Below are 6,414 nucleotides of genomic sequence, written 5' to 3' on the forward strand. Positions count from 1 at the left end.
CCAGTCCGTGGTGGACCAGCAGCCCATTTGCTGGGCGGGCCAACCTACAGAAACCAGCACTCGATTTTTCATCAAGCCCCAAAAACAACGCAGTACTATGTTTCTTTTGAGGCCGAAAACATTACGACAGGGGTTGAGCGGGGGAGAGGGCAAGACAGAGCAAAAAGATTAAAAAGAGCTGATGCGCCGTTGCTACCCTAACAAAGCAGGTGCAATTCTTCTCGGGAAGAAGGTGTGCCGTTGCACCCACACGTCACATACCCCAATAGTAGGCATACTAACAAGTTCACACACAAGCACAACAGAAAAGGTAAACATTCGTATCAAACTCAGGTTCACAGGACACGTTCATATTCATAGCCAACATTCACTATCAACAACTCAAAAGATTCATATATACACAAGTTCAGCATGTCTATGGATCCAAATGATTGATAGATCACACAACAATATTCATAGATAATTCACAAAAAGATTCAGATATACACATGTTCAGTATGTTTATGCATCCAAATGATTGAGATCACAGCCAATATGATCCATGGACGAACTTTAATTACCAAGGGTACAGACTGGTAAATGGTGTTCAGTCGGAGGTACTTCTTGCTAAAATTAATGCTTGTACGAGTAAACTTTCGAGTACATAAGAGGCAGCACAGACAATCTGAACTTTGCTTGTAGGTTTATCCTCAAATAGTGGCCTCGTGCCGAGGGAGGTTTGAGCAACTTGACCACTACTTTCATCCAACTAGTTTACTGGCTCATCTTGGTCCTGTAGCTCGCCAAAAATTCTAAATTGGAGACTGGTAAATGGTGTTCAGCCGGAGGTACTTCTTGCTAAAATTAATGCTTCTACGAGTAAACTTTCGAGTACATAAGAGGCAGCACAGACAATCTGAACTTTGCTTGTAGGTTTATCCTCAAATAGTGGCTTCGTGCCGAGGGAGGTTTGAGGAACTTGGCCACTACTTTCATCCAACTAGTTTACTGGCTCATCTTGGTCCTGCATCTCGCCAAAATTCTACATTGCAGACGAGAAAGGAGGCGGTTGAGAAAATGAACCACCCAAATTTTTTGTGCAGTTCAACTGAAATGGAGCATCCCTGGCGTGCAGACTGATTAAGTGCCAGATGAATATACGCGTCAACCAACTTGTCTGGAATCTTTAGACTCCATGCCATACACTTCGCTACCATATGTGCAGATAACCAAAAGGCACAAGTTGGGACCAAAGACTGGACTGCGTTTTTCTGGGCTATGCGCCAAGCAATATTTTTGGCGTTCACTCTCCTAATACTTGGAGTTTAACAATTGGTTGACGTCGGTTGATACTCAAATGAATATAGGCACTTCTTCTTGTCAACATCGATGCTTGTCTGAGTGAACTTTGGAGTACATAGCAGCAGCATAAGTACCTGTCCATTTGATCTTTTTGTGCAGTTCTACTGAATTACCCGATGTAATGATTTGCCTGCGAATTCAGGCTCCAAGTTACTCCTTTATGAAATCGGCAAACAGTAGCACAATACCAAATTACCAATACATATGACAAGCACAATAATCAAGATAAAGACCAGTACCAACCTGTGTGAGGTAGCATATCAATTACTATTTCATTTGACTGGAAGCCGAGATAAGCCAAGCGACTGACAGCAAAGAAGAATGCAAGCCGAGATTAGCGACTAACAGGAAAGGAAGGAAGCTGTCGAGGCAATGAAGCACCCAAAGTTTTTGTGCAGTTCCACCAAAATCAAGCATCCCTATTGGCACATATGTTGAGAGAGTGAGATTACTGTAATAGTGGGACTAGTTGATGAAACATACACTGACAAATAGAAGCACCCTCATTATCTTAATGGGTAAAGTTAGCATTCCCTCCCTGCTCCACCACATGATTCACCTCATAGACAAACATACACACGTACACGATTCAGCATAGGGTGCTACTAAAGATTTGTTTAACTCCGACAGGAAAATTAGGCAGCAATAAATTAGTGGTACTTAAGTACTCCTAATTAATTAAGTGAGACAGCAGAAGTGGAAGGGCTCCTTGGAGGATCGTCTCACATGTAAGGTAGTCGTTGCCGGAGCCCTTGAATGGCCTCGACTGAGGCCTCTGGCTTCAGCAAGATCGCTTTGGCACTGTTTACTCTTCTTCTTCTTCCTCTTCATGCTCTGTTTCTCAGTCTCCTCACCAGTTGGTGAAACCAAGTACATGATTGGCCTTCTATTTCAGAATTGGTTTTGTCACTGAGGGAGTACAAGTGTACTAGTAAAAAATAGCATTATTTTCTCATGGCAGTCGCAAAATAGAGATGAACACATGCATTAAATACCATTCTTACCTAAAGGAAGGTTATGGTGCCAATATGGATGATGAGGATTGGAACACAGATCTCCCTTTGTGCAGTTCCACCGAAATGAACCAACTGTTCCATTCAGACATTCCAGTTAAACAGCACAAAAGTCACTTCTTTTAAGAAGAGTTTTGTGCAGTGCACCAAAAGGTCACAACAGCAACCAGGTGAAATGGATATCCTTGTTTGCACAAAAGCTACAGAGGAAACAGTCAAAGTCTCAAACAATTACAGGCAAAAACATTTGGCTAAACTCGTCATGGCTTATAACAGTGGCATGACTTCGTTTTTACCAGGGGCATTAGATTAAGAACAGCTAAATATTTGGTATAAGGGCATGGGACAGTGGGTGCACCAGCAGTCCAGCACCATGCACCTAAATAGGGGCATAAAGTGGTGATTCATAGTTTGTTGCCCCGAGAAACAAACATCCAAGAAACATATCTGGGTTGGTCCCATTTTTGTTCACTCTAGCCACCTACTCCTATGTGTGGATAGCAAATCTAGTCCTGGTCATACCACTGTGTATAGCGTTACCCCTATATTTGCCTTTTCGACCAAGAGACCGGTTGGATGACCAGTCTGTACTACTTTCACCCCCTTTCCTTCCTATTTGTACCAAGTCCGATGTACTACATACTAAATTCCCCCACCCCCACTTTATTTCTTGTTTGAACCAAGTACAAGATTTGACTCCATGAAGTAGCTTTACCTCTAACAATAGAAGAAGAAAATAGGTGACGTTGGACCATCCGATCGAGAGGGGCTGAGAGGTAGAAAATGATGCACATGCAGCGACGTAGCGAGCTGAGGAAGTAGAGCTAAGGCGGTTTCGAAGGAAGATATACCTGAAGGTCGTCGGGATGTGGATAGGTGGGCGGCGGGAGGCCGGATCCGCCCACTCTAGGGCAACGACGAAGGGATCGGAGGACCTCTTGCGCTGGCGCTCGGCCAGAGATAACGGTGCGGTCGGTAGTGGGTCTCCTCCCTCGCTGTCGACGATGGCCTAAACGCTGCCCCTCCTCCCCTTCACTGGCGGAGGGGGATACGTCCGGATCTGTAACCAGTGGTGAGGATAGAAAGACAGTGTTTTTTGAAGGGAGAAAGACAGTGTTACCACCCCTATCTTGTTTAGATCTGGAGAGGATGAGAGTGTGTGAATAGAGCAACCCTAGCAAGCAAGCGCGGAGGCTACGGCCTATATATACGTAGTGGGTAGTTTTCCTTTTCACTCCATCAAAACAATCGTTTAAAATTGTGTACTACGTGCCAGGTCGCCTTTTTTTAGTTGTTGATTGTTTTTTAAGATAGCTACCCGCTTGTTCCAAGTGGTGTTACGGTGTGCCAGGTCGCACTTTTTTTGAGGGTGCCAGGTCGCACTTTGTATCGTTCAAGTCTGGTACAAGTCCCTCCATTAAATGAACAACCACCCCCTCGTAAAAATTGTGAACAAGCCCACGGCTAAAATTATCGGAAACGTGGGTTGCCCCAACATGCATTATTATTTATATTTTCTACTCCCTCCGTTCCTAAATATAAGTCTTTTTTATTAGCCACACCTAAGACAACATTTTTTTTATTAGCAGTGAACCCCACATGTCATAGACACAAAAAGTGTGGCAAGATTCCCTTAGGCAAGCCAAAGTGTGTCTAACAATTTGAGCAACTCAAGTTAGGCAAGTGTGGGAAAAATAATGTGGCAACATAAGACAAACATAGTCACAATCCAAACAGCCCCGTAATTTTTTGTGACATGCATGAAAATTTGGTTAGTTAAATTTATAGTCAAAATTTGGCAAGGTGCATCAAATCAACACATGCAAGTATCAAAAGGGAGGTCACGGCATGCATGCATGCGTTGTACTCCCTCCATTTCCAAATAAAAGTCTTTTTAGAGATTGCAACAAGTGACTACATACGAAGCAAAATATGTCTACATACATCCGTATGTAGTAGTCCATTTGAAATGTGTAAAAAGACTTATATCGGGTGCAGTGCTTTGATGTGTCGCGTCAACTCGTACAAGACCGAGCTCGCGCATGAGCGTGCTGGCTGGCAGGATAGTAGGAGCTTTCGCTACACGCTTCTTGACGGCGGCGAACTTGCGGATGGAGTTGACCATCATGTCGTCCATGCGAGAGGCGAAGCCGGCGTCGGCGAGGGCTACGACGCCGACGGTCGCCAGCACCATCTGGAAACGCTGTGCGGTGCGGGGCCGCAGGCCGGCGCCTTGGATGATTTGGCACAGCCGACTGCCGCTCGCGACCATCGCCTCCATAGGTGCTTCTGGCTTCTGGTCACTTGGTCTTGGATTGGAGTGAGCAGTGTTGCGCAGTGATTGAGAAAGAATATTTATTGTCAATCTAACCCTACCATCCATACACCTCTTTGGTTTAGAGTTAGTTCACGGCTAGAATCTAACTCTAACCTCTAACTGAGTTAGTAGAGTTCTCCTCGTCTCGGTTCATCGCCATCATACTTTCCCCATTTCTGTGTTTTCAGTATCCTGCGAATCAAAGAGGCCCTTAGACTGGTTTAGGTCCGGTAGTTTTTTATAAATGTGTTATGTCCAAAATTTAATGAACGTGCTCCGGTTTCGATGAAAATAATCTGGTTTCATGTAGTAATTCATTTATTTATTTATTCTTCTGCGGGGGGTTTGCATGTAATTCGTGAGGTCTGAAATGTAAACTACCCTGGCATATGCTCCGAGTCGTGCATGCACTACGACCCAGATGCTCTATGTCCCACATGTCGGCGAAAGGGTGCATGTGGAAATATCCTAGGAGTACATATAGGAGGATAAATGCGTGAACAAATATGTAGCGGTGAAGCATAGCTGCGGTTCGAAAAGGAGACCTAAAGTGATGCTATGTATGGGTCGCACGCACCCAACTAGTGGTAGTACTAGACATACGACTGCTTTTTCCCTAAAAAAAGAGGTACGAGTGCTCAGTACTCCTATTCTATCAACGCGAGTCCCATCTGACAACAACGTGTGTGCTACAGCTAGCTCTTCTCCCTCGTTTCTCTCTTCTAATTCTAACTCAGCCGACGCCCGGTGGGCGGGGTGGGGATTTGTCGATGGTCGGTTTGTTCAACTGCGGCCCCACCTCACAGTGAAAACGTTACTACTGGAATAAAAATCCCATATACTCCTATACTAATAAAACATTAAGGCCACGAGGCGATGCAGTGCTGGTTACAGGAGGCAAGAAGAAGAGATGCATCCATCGACGACGTCCACCTCCTCGACTCAGGGCGCCGGCCCACCGAACGGCGGCTAAGTAGCAGCGGCTTTCGTGGCCAGGCCGACGTGCTTCATAACAATGGCGTTCAAATGTTCCAGCCGCTGGAAGAAGGCCAACGTCTTTATGTCCTTGCTGGCCTTGTAGTGGCCTATGTAGACGATTTCCTCGTAGACGTGGATGTGCAGGTCGACATTTTCTTGCATGGCGAGGCGCTGCGCGACGAGCGCGACCTCCGGCAACTGCAGGGCCACCAGGGCTTGAAAGAGTTCGTCACCATGGAGGCCGATGAGGGTGGCAGGCAATGAGCCTGGGTGCGCGGGCTGGAGCAGTACGGCAAGGTCGTCCGCGCGCTTCTTGACGGCGGCGAACTTGCGGATGAAGTTGACCATCATGTCGTCCATGCGAGAGGCGAAGCCGGCATCGGCGAGGGCTATGACGCCGGCGGTCGCCAGCACTGTCTGGAAACGCTGCGCGGTGCGGGGCCGCAGGCCGGTGCCTTGGATGATTTGGCACAGTCGACTGCCTCTCGCGTCCATCGCCTCCATAGGTGCTTCTGGCTTCTAGTCACTTGGTCTTGGATTGGAGTGAGCAGTGTTACGCAGAGAATGAGGAGTAGAAGGATTGGAGTGGCGGGGCGCCTTTATATGAGAATCCAAACTCTGTTGCATTCACATCGTGCTGGCTCTATTCTGCTTCTCCAATTAATTCCCTCTGCATGTAGAGTAATTTGAGGATGCATCATTGATCGTTCAACGTCTCGGGAACCGCTACCCTCTCCCTCCTTGGCATTCAAACACCTATGGAGG

The sequence above is a fragment of the Triticum aestivum genome, chromosome 4D (genome assembly GCF_018294505.1).
Source record: "Triticum aestivum cultivar Chinese Spring chromosome 4D, IWGSC CS RefSeq v2.1, whole genome shotgun sequence".
Classification (NCBI taxonomy): Eukaryota; Viridiplantae; Streptophyta; class Magnoliopsida; order Poales; family Poaceae; genus Triticum; species Triticum aestivum.